We start from the raw sequence: 20,085 nt of genomic DNA on the forward strand, positions 1-20,085 counted from the left end.
AGTCCATGCTCCTGTGGTATGAGACCATGGATCTGGTCCAGTCTTCAGTTTTGAGACTGAGATACAGAGATGTGCCACTTCTTACAAAGTGAGCTACAGACAGGTGTCCTGTCATTTTCTGCTTCACACGGTTCTCCCTGCTACTGCCCATTGTCTAATACTGATCCAGACACTGTAGCAATTCCTGTTTCCCCAAATTAAAGAAAAAAGTTTAACAGATTCAACCTCCCAGCCCTGGGACAGTTCTCTCCCCCAAGTACTCCATTCAAAATCTCCCATGAGACAATCTATTCTTACTCTCCTTCTTCCTGAATCCCTTTAATAAGCCATTCCCTTTTATCAGAATCCTCTCTATCTTCATTTTTTTTTTTTACCATCTCTTCTCCCTTCCCCCTCCCCTCCCATTTTTTTTTTTTTTAACTGCCAGAAAAAGAAGTTCTCACAGAGTGCAGCTGCATTTAACTAAGGATTTGGAATTCTGCAAGATGCCCTGGGTTGCTGTGGACAGCATACCAACCAAGCCTTAAAAAAGCTAGAGGAAGAACCACACACAGCCCCTACATCTCAAGTAATTCCCACGTTCCTGACAATTTAGCTGATGCTTTGGCTCTGCAGCGATTTTCCCTGAGCCCTGGAATGGGGAGCAGGCACGGCTGGGCGTTTATCTCTTGCCAAGTGCTCGTTCCCTTTGGTATCCAACAAGCCTCCTTTTAACTCCCCTGATAACAAGTACATTGTTTACAGCAAACGTTCTCACAGGAGGATGGAGCTTGCACCCAGGGTCAGGCTTGGGGAGATGGTTATTAGTGCAGCTGAGGGGATGTACAGCAGGTAATTCTGCCTCTCTTTTTCTCTAATATCAAAGAAGCAATATGGAAGTGATTTTTGCCTGCAAGTTTTCATGTTGTTCCCTACAAAAATAAGTTCTACCTGGACATCCCCCCTTCCTCCTATTTTCCATTAGCTGCTAATGCTAAGCACATCATCATAGAATCCCAGAATGGGTTGGGTTGCAAAGGACATTAAAGCTCAGCTCATTCTACCCCCTGCCATGGGCAGGGACACCTTCCACTATCCCAGGCTGCTCCAAGCCCTGTCCAACCTGGCCTTGGGCACTTCCAGGGATCCAGGGCTTCTCTGGGAAACCTGATGTAATCCTCATGCAGCATGGAATATCCCTTTGGCTGGTTCAGGTAAGGTGTCCTGGTTGTTCCCTCTCCCTGTTCCTCACTCAACCCCAGCACAGCTCAGCAGCAGCTGAAACACCCCAGTCTTATCAACACTGCACCAGTCACAAATCCAAAACAGCATCATACAGGCTGCTGTGAAGAAAATGGACTCCATCCCATACATACTAAAACAGCAAGACAGGCATCATTACCTTCCTGTTATTATCCTTTAAAGAAACACAGTCTGTTCCCACCATTATATTTAATCCCTGAGCTTTCCAAATGAATATTGGTACAACAATCTGAAAAAATCCCAGCTCAGAATAAAATTATTTAAAAAAAAAAAATCACTAATAACTTTTAGCACTGATTTTTCAAGCTCATTGCAGCTGCAGCAGAGATTCCCCTGCATGTATGTCAGGGTTTTCTTGCTGCCCCTTTGGGAATGAGGCTGTTCCTAAAGAACTGACACAGCAGCAGGGACCAGCAACAGTCCCTTCCTCACCTGGGGGAGGTCAGCAACCACAAAAGAATGAGCATTTAGTGCCCTGAGCAGCCCCACCGGGACCTCCAACCACAGATGGGGATCTCCACTCCAGCAGGACAGTCCTGGCCTGAGTGACAGCAAAGGGATGTGCCAGGAGTGTCTCCAGCACATCTGCATGAACCTCTTGGACTCACACTGTCCCTTCAAGCCAGCTAAATCCCTGGAGCAGTGCTCCTGCTGCCTGGGAGCAGCTGGCAGGTGACCTGCCAGCCTAGCAGGGCTTTACCTTTGTCCTTCCCATCCCACTGATGGAGGGGCTGTGCCAGGAGTGCCCCAGCAGCTCAGACCAAACCTCTCAAGGGACTCTGGCAACAAAGGAAGGGCTTTCAAGCACTACAGGGAAGCAGAGCCCACTTCAATGGGACTCCTTCACCCCTCAATCTCCTTTCTTCCAACTTTCTTTCTCCAGCAACTCGAATACTCATCTGTGCTACAGACCAAACTTAAGCCAAATTAAATTCTGCTACCAGCAAAGCTGTCCCCCTTCAAACAGCATCACTTCTCAATGTGCTCAGTTCTGCTGCTCAGCAGCTTTGGGTGAATATCCATTTCTGTGTCCCTCTTGGTTCTACCATGGGACACTGTGCACATTTGGAGCAAGGCTGCTGATCAGCACTGGCTCCTGGGAAGAGGATGAGGGGACAACCAGCATGTGACAGATATTTCTCAGTGCTGGGATGGTGCTGGGATACTGCAGCAGCAGCATAGCCCAGGAAGGCATGAAACAAGCAGCTTTGCTGTTCATTCCCTTTCCAAGCTGCAGAAGAGACATGGGGGTCTCCAGGACTTTGGTGTGTCCCTGCAGCAAAATGTGACAGCACAGAGGAATGATCACAGCGACCCCCCAAAGTGAGAATGCATCTTCAGCCCCAGAATGCATCTCCATCACCCACCGTGCATGACACCCAATGTTCAAGCAGGTGATTAGGTCACAATCCCTGACATGACAGGGAAAACAATCCCCCTGCCCTGCCAAGCTGACAGGCTTCATCAGAACACTCCTTAATTAATTCTTAATTACGGTTCCACAGTGCTGAGGGCTCAGGTTCAGCTGCTTCCCAGGCTGGGAAGTGCTGGCATTCCTTTTTTCACCATCAAGTGTCTACATTTGCAAACAAATCCCGGGCAGAGCTGCAGACCTGCTGTTTGATGGCTCTCACCGGAGCCAGGCAGAGGAGCCGAAGGGAATTAGCGCTGGGCTTAACAAACCCAGCTACAAACCAGCTGACAGGGCTGTCAGCACACTGCTCAGGCTTCAGAGGGAGGAAACCAGGCTGCTCCTGTACAGCAGTGCCACGGACAGACTGGAGTGAGGGCTGAGGATAAGAGGAGGATTGCAGCTTAAGGGAAGCTGGCACCCCAGCGAGGGAGCAGCCTGAGCCTTCCAGCTGTTCTCATTCTCAATAGCACAACTCAGCATCTGAGTTCTTAGATATGTGCCCATGATCATGCCTGTAGAATTCCAGAACCCCAGAATGGTTTGAGTTGGATGGGACTTTAAAGCTCATCTTGTTCCAAACCCAGCAGGGACATGGGCAGGGACAGATTCTGCTATCCCAGGTTGCTCCAAGCCTCACCCAACTGGGCTTTGGACACTTCCAGGGATCTAAGGGCAGCCACAGCTTCTCTGGGTACCCTGTGCCAGGGCCTGCACCCTCACAGAGAGGAATTTCTTCCAAACATCTGATCTAACCCTGCCCTCTGTCACTTTAAAACCATTTCCCCTTGTGCTGTCACTGTCTGCCCACCTCCTTTGAAAACATTAAAACTGAAACCTCTTGTTTACATTCCAAGCTTGCAAAGCAGATGATGCTTTCAAGCCCAGATCTGGTGCCTTTGTGCATGTGTAGAAATGAGAATTTAAAACCTGTACTGTTCTTCCATCCATCCAGAGAGCTTCCTCCTCAGAGCAGGACACAGCACACTGATGTGGCAGCTCAGAAATCCAAGTCCCTCCAGGTGCAAAGAGATGTGCTCTCCCCCCTCATTTTCTGCTGACTTTGTGCTCACTTTCTATTACCTGACAGGTCATTGGCAACCTAGAAGGGCCCGTGACTGTCGAATATTTGTGATCATCAAGCTTCCAACATCATTTACCCACCAAAGCTGAGAGGCAGAGGGCATTCCCAGACAAAGAGGGTGTCTCAGTCTGGAAAGAAGAGCTGTCCCTCTCTCAGGCTGTTACAGAGCCCAGGACAATCTGAGCAGCTGTTTGTTCACACACCATCCCATCCCATCCCATCCCATCCCATCCCATCCCATCCCATCCCATCCCATCCCATCCCATCCCATCCCATCCCATCCCATCCCCATTCCCAGCCCGAATTCATTGTCCAGATCAGTCTGTGCTTGTTCTTTCCTTGTTTGTTTCACAGTTGTCATTGTTTGTTTTCCTTCTCTTTCCTTCCTGCTGTTTCAGCCAGTCTTTCCAAGGCTTTTGGTAAGTGATCTGTGTAGGGTTGATGTGGCCAGCAATGTGAATTCTGTCCCCATCTGTTGAGCCGGGTGGGGCAGTGACCCTGATCTCCTGGCACACATTATCTGCTAATGGGCCATCTTTAAACCAGCTGGGGCAATCATCTTTATCTTTTCCACAGCCCATCCTCCCTCCAGGAAGATTTCATCTGCTGCTGGTCCATTCAGTCCCACTGTGTGACTGATAAAATTCCATCATCCCACTGGGAGATGCTCCAGCCAGGGGAGGAGCCAAGCCTTTCCTACCCAGATAAAAACTGAGATTTTGGACACCAAGGTACCTTCTTTCCACTGGATTCCAGAGGAAAGCCAGACCTTTCCACATCATCCCTGCACCTTCAGAGGAAAACTGCACCTTCTCCAGGAGCACTGCTCCAGCTGAACCACATCTGCCACTGCAGGAGGATGCAGCCACCATTGAATGGGACTGTGCCAACACCCTGACTGACTGACGGGTGTCAGCTTGGATTCTGACTCTGGCAGTGTTTTGGGATTGTTCTTTGTAATGCTGTATTTCTATTTTAATTTTCCTAGTAAAGAACTGTTATTCCTAATTCCCATATCCTTGCCTGAGAGCCCCTTAATTTCAAAATTATAATAATAATTTGGAGGAGGGGGTTTACATTCTCCATTTCAAAGAGAAGCTCCTGTCTCTACTGGCAGACACCTGTCCTTCAAACCAGGACATGGTGTCACAGAATCTTTGAATCACTAAGGATGGAAAAAAACCCCAAGATTATCAAGTCCATGCCTTGAGGAGCAGCAAGCCATCTCCTATGCCAAGGTGTCTACTGCCTGAATTCAGAAGCATTGCCAGAAGCCACTGCACCAAGTTCTTCACTTGACAAAGATGTCTTCTTCTCCACTGAGATCAGCCTAAGTTCTCTGATCCAGAACAAAACACTCACCTGGAAGGAGTCTTACTTCCAGGTACCAAATCCTGGGTCAGGGCTGTTTAGCCCTGAAGGAGAACCAACCTTTTTATGTCTCCACCTGCCTGTCTCCAGTGTCCCCTTAAAACAGCTGAGCAGGTTCTCCCAGGCAGGACTCCTTGGCTTCCCTTATCCTCTGCCTTCCTTGGAAATCCAATTGCATTTTCCTTTGCATATCCCAGAAACCCCAAATGAAAGCCACAACAAATCTGTATGAGCAGCCCTCTGGATTTCTTTCTAATCCTTTGTTTTATTCTCAGCCTTTTGGAGGACATGCCACCAGATGCACACCACTGGCCAAACAGCTTAAGCTGCTGGCAGCAGGGGCTCCCTCCTCACAGCTCCCCAAGAGCAGAAGGAAAAAGCAAAAACATTTCAAATTCCTTCCACTGCAGCACTAACTGCTCTAATGATAAGCTTTTACACTTGATAAGAGATGGCAATCCTCCTCCAAATGCAGGGCAGGGAAGCTCCCCAGCCCTTCAGCTGTGAGCTCAAAAAGCAGCTCACCTGGAGGAGGAAGAGGCAGAGCCTGAACTGGAGGCAAATCGTCAATCTGTGATTGTCATAGCCACTAAAAACTAAACCTGATGGAGGACAGCACAGCAAAGCAGTGCCCCAGCTCCTCCAGAGTGCCACTGATTCGAGTTACTCCATCAAAAGCAGTTATTTGTGCTTAGGCATGCTACTAGAAAATGCCAAAACACACCAGAATTTTGGTAGAGTTGTTATATCCACGTGCTCTGGCTCTGAGGAGTTAAATTCCATGTATTTTTCTATAAGACAAGAGACTAAGACTGATGGTTCATTCCTATTTACAGAAAAGGGATCCAGCTTAAATCCTAGGAACTGAATTCATCGACAGGCTGCAACAGATCCAGCTATTGCCTGTGCTGAAATCTGTGGGGGATGATCACTGCTGAGCACAGGATGGCCAGGCAGTGTTAAACTGGGCTTGAGATTCCCCTTTTTTCCCCTCTCTTTCTACCTTTTTGTTTTCCCTTAGCCACATATCAAAGTCCCACTGAACATTCTCCTCCTTATCTGCAGGCTAAGGGATTGTGTCCAATGTGTGCCAGGGAAAAGCCTTCATGTCCAAGAGCAGATTAAAAGTCTCTTCTCTCTGGTTTGGGCACAGCACTACTCAAAGCTCACTCTCCCTGCCTCCTTTATTGCCCATTAGTGCATGTAAAATAAATGTTCAGTTTGTCCACCATTATTTCTGACAGTTTGGGCCCATAAAAGTCAAAAAAGAGGATTTATACCTGCCTGGGTACAGAGGTTAAGTGATACAGTACTGAGCCCTACTCAAAATACATCTGACACAGGGCTTAAAGTATTTTAGTCCTGAACTTCAAATCTGAGCTGTGCCGGTGCTGTCCAAATCCTCCTAAGCCAGCTGGAAGTCAGTCTCTACATTTAGTAATGGTTTGGGAAAGGTTCACAAAATAGTGTCTGCAAGTTCAATGAAATAGCACATATAGACTTCAAGAAAAAAAAAAGAAAAAAAGAAAAAGCACAAAATCAGATGATTACATCCTAACAGAGAGAGCTGATAGAGTTTAATACTGTTTGTGCTGTTGAAAAGTGAGAGCCTCATCCTTTTTGGTTGATCTGATGATTCTGATTTTAATTCCACTTAATGAATACAATTAATGAGACTGCTGGGCAGACTGGATGTACTTGGGTCAATACTTGCAACTTATATTTAAATAAAGTGCTCACAGCCAGTTCTACAAACAGCTTGTCTGAGCCAACTGGAGATCATGCCTTTAGCACAGTGTCAGCTACAGAAACCTACCTGGCATTTAAACAAAAAACCCAAGAGCTGGCAGCTGGCTGGGGTGCAAGGCAATGGAGCAGCTTCTCTGCTGCATCCATCTGCCCATGGAGTTATGGCACACTGGTCACCAGTGGTGTCACCTGCTCAGAGCCAGAGGAGCCACACCTGTGAGGTGGCTCAGCTTCAGGAGGGCTCTGCTCAAACCCCTGTGCCAGGACCTGGCCAGCACTGCAGGCTGGAGAGCTGGGGGTGCTCACCTGGGGAGAGCTCAGAGCCCTTCCAGAGCCTAAAGGGGCTCCAGGAGAGCTGGAGAGGGACTGGGAACAACACAGGGAGGGACAGGACACGGAATGGCTTCCACTGCCAGAGGGCAGGGATGGATGGGATATTGGGAATTAGGAATTGTTCCCTGTGAGGGTGGGCAGGCCCTGGCACAGGGTGCCCAGAGCAGCTGTGGCTGCCCCTGGATCCCTGGCAGTGTCCAAGGCCAGGCTGGACACTGGGGCTTGGAGCAGCCTGGGACAGTGGAAGGTGTCCCTGCCCAAGTCCCTACAGGGTTTGGAACAAGATGAGCTTTAAGGTCCTTCCCAACCCAAACCAGTCTGAGATTCTGTATGCACAGCATGCACTTACTGGAATATCTGATTAAAGTGCAGCTACTTTTGCAGACAAATCCTGTACATCAGCTCATAAATTCTGTCTATTTCTTATTTTTGTAAATCTCTTGTCTAGATATATAGCTTAAGGGTAATGCTTTTTGTGGGAAAGATGAGCTCAAAATAAATCCCTTCATTCTCAGTTGAAGTAAAAACATTTCCATAATTCTAATTGAGCTGCATTAACCTCAAATTTTAAACTGCTTCAGATCACTATTCTTCCACAGGCATCTCATTGACACAGTTACCACCAGACTTCTCCATTGGATCCCTGAATGGTTTGGATTGGAAAGGACCTTACGAACCATTTAATTCCAAACCCTGCACAGGAGGGACACCTTCCCCTTTTGTTTTCTGCCAGCCTGGAAAACTCCCTGCTTAGTTAAATTATACTGTTAATATTTCCCCAAAAGGTTTTAACTAATTATTTTCAAGGGCAAGAGGAAACAAATAACAAAACTACTCTATTTTAGTGTCAAATACATACAACTGCTGCTTCAAAACCAACTCACCTCCAGGGAGCAAATCCCTGGGAATGGAGCAAGACCTAGTTTTCAAATTCACTCCATCAGCAGCTTGTGTTCTGAGCTCATAAAACAGAAACAGTTTGGGGGCAAAATAGATACTCAAGCTCTTTTTTAATGTTTCAATGATTTCTGAGCAGCACTTGCAGACTCATCACCCGGCTGCTGCATGAATTGCAAATGACTGGAGGAAGGTGAGGGGGGAGGAATATAAATCCTGTTTCAAAGGTGCTCATCCTCAATTCCCATTGAAAGCTTATAAAAACCTTTTGCTTCAGCTGCACATGACCTATTTGGCATATTTTGATATTTGGGAGCAGAATGGAGCTTTAAATTGGGCACCAACACCTGAAAGAACACTGCAGGAACTTCTATACAGTGAGCAAGTGGCCAAGCCAGACATTGTAACTGTGGAGATATAACTGCATCACTCCTGTGTGGAAGGCATCCAGGAATGATTTCCCAAGGTCAGAAAGGTGCAATCCTCCAGCTGCATACCACTGCACTGATATAAACTACAGCAACGTGCAACTAAGAGGAGCAGAGGTAAAAAGACAGCTCTATTTTAGCAGGCTTACACCAATATTATTTACAAAGGGAGTGGAAGGGTTATTCTAATAACCTGTGCAAGAGAATTTGGGGAAGCAGGAGGTGGAATCAAACAGCAGGATGCAAGGATCAAAATGAGCAGGACTGCAAAGCCAGCAGCTGTTTCTTGTTTACTCCTCTCCTCTTTATTTTTCTTCCCAGGGCAGAAGATGGAGCTCCCAGTGCAAACAGAAGATGCAGGCTGCCAGCGAGGAGCACTGCAGGCTGGAGCCTTGCTCAAGGACAGCTGATCAGGTCCAGCACTCCCAGGCCTCTCTGAAGGCACTGCTTGTCACAGCACAGCCCTTACTACAGCAAATGTGTTGTGGGAGGGCTGCTGGTGAAGTGTTTCTGGAGAGAACAGACAAACAATTGTTTGGGAAAAGCTGTCTACCCCCCTCTTCCCACCAGCTTCATGGTGGAAGATGGGTGAAAACTCTTTTTCCATCAGCTTGAGCCCACCCCTAAGACTTCTCAGCAGCTGTTAAATAGATGCTGGTTTTTGCCATTCCTACACAAACTGACATTATCACAGCACAGAAACCAGCCTGTGACCATCCCACCACTGGCAGAACATCCAGTCCACAAAGAGATGACTAGGGAAGAGATGATCCTTTCCCAGATAAAAGGACATGGAACTACAGGTGCAAGGGGCTCCTGCCAGCTCAAAGTGCTCTTCACCTGAAAAATGCTGCTTCAAAGTCACTTCTGGCAAGGGCTGTAATTGATTGTTGCCAATACAACCCCAGTGAGTGTAAATAAGCCCTCTTAGCAGCATTTCACACTTCACATTTCTAGCTTTACAAGAGGAGTGAAAAATTGGGGATTATTGGTTTATTCAGGTATTGGGGAATAGGCTTGTGTCCTGGTTGTAAAGAAAAAACAGGCAATAAACCTGTTCCTCATAGTTTCTGAATGGTAAGTGAGGGCAAAAATTAGTTCTAGTTTGTTACTATGCTGCTCTATTTTTAATTAGCAATAGATTAATCTTCCCCAAGACAAGTCTGCTTTGCCCATGACTGATTGGTGAAGGATCTCCCTGCCCTTATCTGAACCCACAAGGTTTTTTTTCTTGTTTTCTTCCCTGTCCTGCTGCAGAGGTTCATCCATGCCAGATGAAAAGGAAGCTCTAGCAGATCAGATTTCAGAACTCAGGTATTTTGCTTGATGATCAGCTTGGAGAAAGCTGGCTGGTACCTTGGTTTATCAGTGAAGAGGGCACAGCTCCTACATCTGTAAGGGATTAACCTGCTCACAAGAGGAGAGTTTGGCTCAGTATAAAAAAGCAGCTGCTCCCCCAGCCTTGGGGGAAGTCTTTGGCTGTTTTGGCAGCTCAGCATCCTGTAAGGCTCTGTTCATGTGTCCTGCAAGAGATGCTGGGTTAGCAAACTGCAGGGGCTGTGCTGTGCCAATGAAAACAGACCTCCTGTGCGTGTGTGTGGTGGGGCAGAATCCCACAGACCAGGAAACACACAAGCCTTGAGGGGAAAAAAAAAAGTATTAAAAGGATAAAATTACTTAAGCATTGCTGTCATTTCCAGCAACAAAAAATTCAGGGTGGAAGATGCAAAACAATGAGTAACCAGCCTGTAAGGGTAAGGGGCAGGAAATAGAGACCCTGGTTATCACCTACCCTGCTCCAAACACAGCCACCAGCACACTGAACATGGACTTGCATGGCATTTTCTGCCTGTGCCTGAGCTGGGACTAAAAGCTTCCCAAGCCTGCTCTTGGTCTGCAGCAGAGGCAGGCTCAGCAAAGCCGCTGTGCAGCGTGTCGGAGCGATTCCGTGTGCTCGTGATGAGCTCTTTGTCCTCTTCACAGCCAGTTTCACCCTTTGTGCACAGCTCTGAGCCAAAGCCCACAGACAAATTTGATTCAGGAGAAAAATGCCTTTGCCAGCACGGTTTAGTCATACTTCATTGCCTCACGCTTGGTTCCACTGCAAACAGGCAGATGCTCTTGAGTCCTGTCCAGTCACTTTGGTTTTGCTAAATTTGGGAATGTAACACAAGAGTAGCGTTTGTGCATTAGCACAAAACTGAAGATTTATTTTTCCTGATACAACTTCCATTTGTATGGTAAGTGCCATGGAAATCCAGGATGAAAATGTTAATTCCAGGAATTACAGTGTGCTTAGAAAGCCTTTCCCAGGACACTTAAAATCACCCATCATAAAGCACTTGCTGTACAAGGCCTTGCCAAGTGGGTGCTTCTCCAGTTTATTTCACCAGCCAGGAATCTCTGGGACTGATTTGCTCTGCTATCACCAGGGCAGCAAGGGTTTCACTGCACCAGCACTTAAACATAGCCCACAGTTTTTGTTGTGCCTTCAACACAGCCCAAAACTTCTGACAACACCTTGAAAAGAAACACAAATCCTGTGATAAACCAGTTCTGTCACACAGCACATTGCAGCAGGGGACTCACATAGTAAGCTGTGAAGAAACCTCCTGGAGCAAAAGAAAACCACCACAAGCATATTTAAACTGTGATTGAAGGTTAATGATACACAAATTACTGTGCTCCCGAATTTCCACCTGCAAGCAATTGGATGCTACAGTGCTCAGCACACTTGGCCATCAATACCTTCACCACATCAGCTCTGTGCTCAGGTTTCCAATGCTACAACCCCTCTGGGGATTTTTTGGAATGAGGGATTCAAAATCTTTTCTGCCACCTCTTTGGGGTCCTGATCTGTTTATGAAAGTAGTTAATACAAAGGTAGCATAACAGAATAATGGGATGGTTTGGGTTAAAAGGACCTTAAAGCCCATCCCATCCCACCCCTGGCATGGGCAGGGACACCTCCCACTGTCCCAGGTTGCTCCAAGCCCCAGTGTCCAGCCTGGCCTGGGACACTGCCAGGGATCCAGGGACAGCCACAGCTGCTCTGGGCACCCTGTGCCAGGGCCTGCCCACCCTCACAGGGAACAATTCCTGCCCAATATCCCATCTAAACCAACTTTTCAGCTCAAAGCCATTCCCCCTTGTCCTATCATGATGCCCAATTTATTTCTGCACTAGCAAATTTTGCAAGCATGATGAGGATCATTAAAGACCTCACCACAAGCAAGCAGTGTAATTCCCATAGTATTGACTGGATGATGAAGTAGCATTATTACAGGAGACCTTAAACACTGGGAAATTAAAACACTGCATGGCTGTGAGAGACTCCTGTCATTAAAGGGCTGTGTGGAGAACATCTATAACACTTTAAAAATATGCTTACATGCCATAAATCACTGCCCCACAATAATACATGCACATTATATTCATAACAGCATAATTACATGACAATTACCATACAGCAGTAATTAAAGGGAAATCCTGTGTGCCATCCAAGGCAGCTTCTTTGAAACAGACTAAATATACAAGGAAAATATAATTAAGCAACAGAAGGTGAGCTGTTTCCTGATGATAATTACATTACTGGCTGTATTTTCAATTAGGTCACTTCTAAAACATCAGACTTGTTCAGGGTTTTGATGTCCACAGGAATCCTGCTGCACAGGAGCCCAGGTGGTCATGGACTTACCTACCAATCTCATTTGTTAAAAGCTTTAATGGCAAGTAGGTTTTGCCCCTTGGCAGACTTTTGGGCAGCTGCCTAATTTCTATAATGGCCTAACACAGATTTCAGCCAAAAGCAGGAGCCATTCTGTCTTACTGAAGAAAACATTCAGCTGGGGAGAGCTGAAAAATAAACGCAGCTTTTTTTAGCTGAAGCAAGACCTTGCAGAGGTGAGAAGTGGCTTCATTTCTATGCATTTTGGTAAAACTCTACCAAATAAAAGGCTTGAGGAATAAGCCAGGTGAGAGGGGAAGGCATAGGAAAGAATGTGCAGTGCTCAGAGTGGGGTTTGCACACAGCCCAAGCTGCCAGGATCAGCACAGCTGAGCTCTCCCACACTGGCATCAGAGGCACTGAAGAATTTAAGGACTCCATTTGGGACAACTCATTTAAATGCCTCAGACTCCAAGCAGCAGCCTAGAGGTGGGGGAATGCAATAATGAACCCAAGTGCTCAGGTCACTTCTATTGCAGAAGCATTTTAACCTCTTTGGAGAAACTGCAGCAACTGGTGAACTTCAAAGCTGAGCCTACAGACATATGCTCCATGGCTAGAGAGGGCTGGCTGCTATTTTTGTATGTGCTTTCCTGGGAAAAGCCAGCATCTCACAAACAAGTTCAGCTAGAGAAATCATTGTATATTCATTCCCTGCTCTCTCAAAGGATAACAACTTCCAGGATCCTCCCCAAGAGCAGCTCCAGCAAAGCACAGATGGATGACTCTGGATTTATCCTTCCCCAGGTTCTTTGAGGCAGTGAGTTATTAAACACTAGTTGTTCTCATCATTATCATAATCTAATAGGTCACAGATGGCACAAAACATTATGGCATCCTGAATTTTGTGCCCATTCATGCTGTTGTTTGTCAAAAAAAAAAAAAAAAAAAAATCTTAAAAGCAGCCAGCCCCTGCCTTGCTCAGAATCACCTTTTTACCTTCTCACCATCTGCTCTCTGACCTTGAGGACAATTCAGTGTGAGTCCAGTCTGAGCTGCAACTCACTGGTTTGCATCAAATTTGGAATCAATCCAGCACAAACTGTACCTCATTGCTACTGATCCCTCCAGAAGAGGCAGCACTTTGCTTCCCAGTCCAGCACTAGCAGGAGCACTGCAAAGAGAAAATATTTTGGAGGTGTGTACCTGCAGTCTGAGTCCACCTACAATGGCTCCATCCATCAAAATCCTTCTTTGAAATCAGCCAAGCCTGATAATGGATGACATCCAAACCCAGGCTCACCTGGTCCACTGTCTCCTGAAACCTCATCAGATCAGACAGGAAGCTGAATTATTCCCTGATTCTCACCTGGTATCTCTTTGCTAGCATGGATACTCTGTCTTTTTAAAAATCTACATTTATTTTGGGACTATTTTGGACCCTAATTTGGGCCTTTGCAACTTGAAGAGTCACTTCAAGTTCTCCTCTAAACTCCAATACATTTTTCCATACCAATTTGGCCAAAAGGAGACAATTTTTTACAGGCTAAATAAACAGAAAAGGGATGAAAAGAAGAGGTCACAGTTCAGATTTCAGCACTGAACATGTCATACATGGCCTTTTCTGTACAAAAAGCCCAGATAAACCCCAAAATCTGATTATGTAGATTATTCTCTCATGTCACACTTTGACACTCTCATGCATTTCAAGGCTTCTAACGTGTCTTTCAGGGAGAAGGGCTTGCATGAGGCCCTCAACAGAGAGCTAAGGAGGGGGAAAAAGTGGATTTATCCTATCATTCAGCAAGCCACCACAGCCCCAGCAGGAAGGTGGGGGAGCCTGGCATTCTGCCACCAGAGAAAGCCCAAGGAAAGCTGTTCTCTTTTAAGCCAGCCATATGGAAATGAAGCCCTGAGCTGCAGCATGGTGAAAGCTGCTCTTACAGCAGCATTGCTCTACTCATAGAGTAGATGTGCTACACACAGGCAAGGAGAGAGTGGAGTGTGTGGGCTCATTGAGCCTGCAGGGAAGTCAGCATAAACAGCAAGCTCCACTGAAAATAGAGCTGGTGATCCAACAGGGGGAAATGTAAACATGCAGACAGACCAAGCATCAGCTCGTTTGGAGCATGCAGAACTCTCCAGGATGAGTGGCAGGGACACCCCTGAAGGATGCTCTAGCACTGGCTCCATGGGAATCTCACAAAGTTTAACAAGACCAAGTGCTGGTGCTGCACGTGGGTCCAGGCAAGCCCCAAAATTAATCCAGGCTGGGGTGGAGCAGCCCTGGGAGAAGGACTTAAGGGTGGTGTGGGTAAGAGCTGGAACTGCCCTGTTGGATCCCAGAAACCTGGGATTTCTGACCTTTCTGGCTCTGACCCCCTGGAGAACACTGCTTTTGACCTCAGGCCTTGGAGAAGGCTTCCAAATTTAGTGATGGAGTTAAAGTCATGGGTTTGCAGTCAAATAGAAGTGTGTGATTTCACATGGTGAAGGGTTTTAAATGTGAGGATTTTATAATATAGTGATAGGTGTGGGACAAGATGGAGGATTTTGGGTGGTGTCTCCTTTCTGTGTTGTTCTTCCTTCCTCTCCATGGTTTCAGGCAGTAGTTTCTGGTTGGACAGTCAGTGCTGCACTGAGGGTCACAGGAGTTTGGTTACTGGGACAAAAAACATAAATAATACAGGTGTTAATTCTCTACTGGAGTGTTTAGCTTTCAGAGACCTTGTCACCAGTTGGGTTCATCTCCATTTTGCTCACTTCTAGCTGGTAGCTGGAAGTGTTGCTGAACTCTCTGTATTTTAGATAAGATTCAATAAACAACCAAGCCCAAACATGAGAAAATTCATCTCCTTCATGTTTTTAATGCTGGCTCTGAGTGAAGACATAAGAAACTGCAGACAAACCACTAATTAAGTGGTGCAGGCACCACCTTTACAGTGCCCCAGCCCTGAACCCCCAATGCCAGGGCTGAGCCCTCAGAGTGGGCACCAAGGGAGGGGGAATTCTGCCCCTGTGCCCAGGTGAGACCCCACCTGCAGAGCTGCCCCAGCCTGGGGCCAACAGCAGAAGATGTGGAGTTGCTGGAGTGAGCCCAGAGGAGGCCACGGGGATGATCAGAGATCTGGAGCACCTCTGCTATGGGGAAGGGCTGGGAGGATTGGAAAAGAAAAGGCTTTGGGAAACCTAATTATGGCCTTCCAGTACCCACAGGGAGCCTTCAAGAAGGATTTAGCATTTTAGCAGTACCTGGCTGGCAGAATGAAGTTCAGAGTCACTTTAAGTTGTGAAAATCTTTGGAAGAAAGTGTCTTTTCTAGTGAGTCACTGCTCTATTACTATTGCCAAAGGAAAGATGGGGTAAGCAAAGCACTGCTGTTACCCAGGGCTACCTAAAGAGCTGTGGTTTGGTAACCAAGGGGAGATACAGCTGCACTGGAGGGGCTGCACTACAGCACAGCAAAAAAAAAAAAAACAAAAAACCCCATCCCTGTCCCAGTGGCCACCCTGTTTGCACAACCACTCAACCCCAACCCTACAGGCAGGCTCATAAATCTCAGATAAAAGAGATGCCTCTGTGGTGAGGTGCTGGCTGAGGCACAGGGCCCCACACTGAGGGTCTACTTCAAGCACCGTGGAAAAGCTGAGCCAGCCACTTTTGTGCTCAGCCTTCTTCTGGTTCAAAGGGAGCAAGAAATACTCCCTCACTGAAAGGTGAGAGCCATTAGCAACTGCAGGGACTAAGTGCACACAGAGTGGTCTGACAAAATGGGACTGCAGAGTAGGTATTGCACTGCCCTAAAAGGGATAAACAAAGTTTTACCCCAATTTTGTTTCCTTTTGTATGTACTTTCAACTCCCTCCAAGCCTTCAAAGTTGCAGTCAAGTCATTTTTAGCAGATCAAAGTGACCCTAAGCCTGATACTTTTACTCAGTGCGTATTAAAACTGATTTATTTACCAAAAGCTGCCTAAAATACGTGGAGTTCAACTTGAACATGTTAGACTTGGCTAAAATCCACCCTATTCTCTATTGAAGGTAGTAGTGCTATAGAAAGCAAATACCATCCTATTGTCACCAGGTTTCTGTTAATCTCTAAGGGGAAAAAAAAAGTTAAATTTAAAAAAAATTGTATTTGACAGTCACTTTCATACCATGAAATACAGTAACACTTGAGCTGCACTAAGGATTAAAACAAGTATTGCCAGAGAGAGCTTAGAGCACAGTTACACAACCAAAATAAGAATATAATGAAATAAGAGTGTCATGCCCACAGGATTCCCACAACCCTGTTTAGTATTCTTTGCCTCCTGCATTACACCAAAGACATTTCCAAGCGTCCTTCAGCTGTCACAGCCCCTTGTTTATCAGAGGCTTGTATGTTAAGGGGAATTAAGCAGTATTGTAAGCGGCACTGATTTCAGTCTCTTCCTCCTGGTACCCCTTACCTTTTCCCTTTGATTGTCACTCCAGAAGGAAGCAGGAGTGCAATCCCTGCCTTTCAGTGAGTGTGCCACTCTTTAAACTCCCTGGTCCTCCCCTCCACTCAGCCGCTGCTCGGCGGAGCTCGCCCGCACAGAGACTGAGCCATCGCTGCCTTTGCTGCTGCTTTCTCATCTTCCCACGCTGCGGGCTGCTATTGCATCTCCCCGGCCGGCTCCACCTCTCCTCTTCCCACTCTTTAGACTCACTTCAAGGCCAGCTTCCCCTCCTGGCTGCTGGGCTCCCGCAGCTGGGAGTGCGGTAAAGCAGGGGGAGGGGAGCGGAGCAGGGAGCTTTTATTCAGCGGCGCTTCCTTAACCAAGCAGCTGCTTTGAAGCCCCAAGGTCCAATTCCGACTGCTGGAGTTGCCAGTAATGAAAAACAGCTAAATATAACGCTGCTTTCAAAAGGCAGGTTTGAGAGGGGGGGCTGCAGTGTTAGAGCTCTCCAGCTGAAACACGATCAGAATCTGTAAATACACAACTCAGATGTAACAGCCAGTAAGCATTTGCTGGAATGAATATTTGGAACCACAGAATGGCTTGGGTTGGGAGGGACCTTAGAGCTCATCTTATTCCATGGTGTCTTGGTTTGAAGGACAGGTGTCTGCCAATAGAGGCAGAAGCTTCTCTTTGAAATGGAGAATGTAAACCCCCTCCCTCCAAATTATTATAATTTTGAAATTAAGGGGCTCTCAGGCAAAGAGATGGGAATTAGGAATAACAGTTCCTTACTAGGAAAATTAAAATAGAAATACAGCATTACAAAGAACAATCCCAAAACACTGCCAGAGTCAGAATCCAAGCTGACACCCGTCAGTCAGTCAGGGTGTTGGCACAGTCCCATTCAATGGTGGCTGCATCCTCCTGCAGTGGCAGATGTGGTTCAGCTGGAGCAGTGCTCCTGGAGAAGGTGCAGTTTCCTCTGAAGGTGCAGGGATGATGTGGAAAGGTCTGGCTTTCCTCTGGAATCCAGTGGAAAGAAGGTACCTTGGTGTCCAAAATCTCAGTTTTTATCCGGGTAGGAAAGGCTTGGCTGCTCCCCTGGCTGGAGCATCTCCCAGTGGGATGATGGAATTTTATCAGTCACACAGTGGGACTGAATGGGCCAGCAGCAGATGAAATCTTCCTGGAGGGAGGATGGGTTGTGGGAAAGATAAAGATGATTGCCCCAGCTGGTTTAAAGATGGCCCATTAGCAGATAATATGTGCCAGGAGATCAGGGTCACTGCCCCACCTGGCTGCAACAGATGGTGACAGAACACACATTGCTGGACACATCCTGTACTGCAACCCAAGATACAATGGCAGGGACACCTTCCACTGTTCCAGGTTGCTCCAAGCCCTGTCAAACCTGGAAAACTTCCAGGGATCCAGGGGCAACCATGGCTTCTCTGGGCACCCTGTGCCAGGGCCTCTCCTCACAGGGAAGAATTCTGGTTTTTCTATGATAGCAGCTAAATAGACATTAAGGCCTTGAGGAAGGGAAATTTACATCAATGCTGCAGAGACCACAGCTTGGCAAACTGATGGCAAAGGAAGCAGGAACCAAGAGCCTTGACAAACAAAGCTGCCATTCTCTGCATAAAAAAAAGAAATGTTCCATTGATCTTGGTAGCCTGGATGTGTAAAACCTACCCAGAGCAAAACCTGAAAGGTGCTGGTAAGGAAGCTGTTAAGGGATGGGATGAGTGGCACAGAAAATCACACCAGTGGTACTGTCACTGCAAGGACCAGACTCTGCTCTGCAAAGCAAGTTTGACTTTAAGACATCTTAGGCATCTACAAAATCTCACCTCTAGGTCACTAGAGCCAAAACAACCTACTGAGAAAAAAAACCAAACAGGAATAACAAGTCTAAAAATAGCAATATTTGAGTTTACATTTTTGGACAATAGTATTTTCCACCCATTCATTTAGCCAGAACAAATTCTCACCCTCTCCAGTGCTTGAATTTGTAATTCCTTATGGCCATTTATTCCTGTAGTACTCCTCTTCCTCTGCTGCCCTTTCCCTAGTTATTTCCTCATAAAACAAATACATTTTGCCTCCCTACAGGCCATCACTGCAATGCATACCACTCACAAAATCTATATTCAGTAGTTTCTCCCTCTCTTTCCCTGTACTTTTCTGCTACAAGAAGTCTGTGCATGAAAGTATTCTAAAGACCATATGCCAGCTGCATTGGAAATAGTATTTTTACACAACTGAGTTTGGGGTGGGGCTTTTTTGTTTTTATTTTTAATGATTACCGTGGCTGTAAATGAAAGGTGCAATTTCATTCCTTTTCTGAAGAGACTGAAGGATGGGGAGGGAGGTGATCCTGCCTCTCTACACAATACTAGGGAAGTTACACCTGGAGGAATGTTAAATCAGTACAAGATATGGCTTTACAGGGGAAAATCCAGCAGAGGACCAAAGGAGGATGAAAGGACTGGAGCATCTTTCATGTGAGGACAGTTGGAGAGAGCAGGGACTGCTCAGCCTGGAGAAAAGGCTCAGGGACCATGCCAGTGTGTCCAAGTACCTGATGGGAGGGAATGAGGCACAAACACACACATGAAATGCTATTTGAGCACAAGAGAACCCCTTTTTGACCATGAGACTGGTCCCACACTGGAACAGGCTCCCCAGAGAGGCTGTGGGGACAGTCAGACCCCAGCTGGACAGCCTGCCCTCAGAGACACCACTGCAGCAGCAGGTTTGGGCTGGGTGATCCCTTCCAGCCTAAACAACATGAGCTCAAAGTGAGGATATCTGAGAGATTAGATAAAACCCAATAGTGGCACTGCCCCATCAGCCACAGCCATGAGGCAGGACCAGGGCTGGAATCAAGTTCATGCAGGAAACAGTCCTGCAGCCTGCTTCGCTCCCTGGCCAGGGAACAGCTGGCAAGCCTCACATAAGCCCTTTCTGGGACTTCTGGAAATGCCAATAACATGGAGTTTATCTTCTCCTCACTGCAGGGGAAGGTTGATTGTCTGCAGCTTTTGATGTGCATTGCTCAGAGCTCAAATACATCCCTCCCCAAAGAAATGGATAAGTCAGCTTGCCTTGAGCAGCATCTGGATCAGCTTTGGACATGTGTGTGTGGGCAACAGAGATGATCTTGCATTCTGGCTCAATTCATAAAAAATGTGATTAAATATCCAGAAAAAAGAGTGAAGATTTTAGGCACCTGTAGGACAAATCCTTTTCCACCCCTATTTGTTTCCATAAACTGCCTGTGGCTGGCTCAGCTGTCCAGCTAAGCAATGATGGATCTATGCCAGATGCCACAGCAAGTAAGCTCAGCACCTGACTTGACTGCAGCTTCCTTGATGCAGGGGATCTGATACTTCCAGGGGCTCTGGCTGTGTTTCATGAGTTTTATCCTAGATGTCCTGACCTGTAGCTTTGACCACAGCTGCATTCTCACAC

The sequence above is a fragment of the Oenanthe melanoleuca genome, chromosome 7, assembly GCF_029582105.1.
Source record: "Oenanthe melanoleuca isolate GR-GAL-2019-014 chromosome 7, OMel1.0, whole genome shotgun sequence".
Classification (NCBI taxonomy): domain Eukaryota; kingdom Metazoa; phylum Chordata; class Aves; order Passeriformes; family Muscicapidae; genus Oenanthe; species Oenanthe melanoleuca.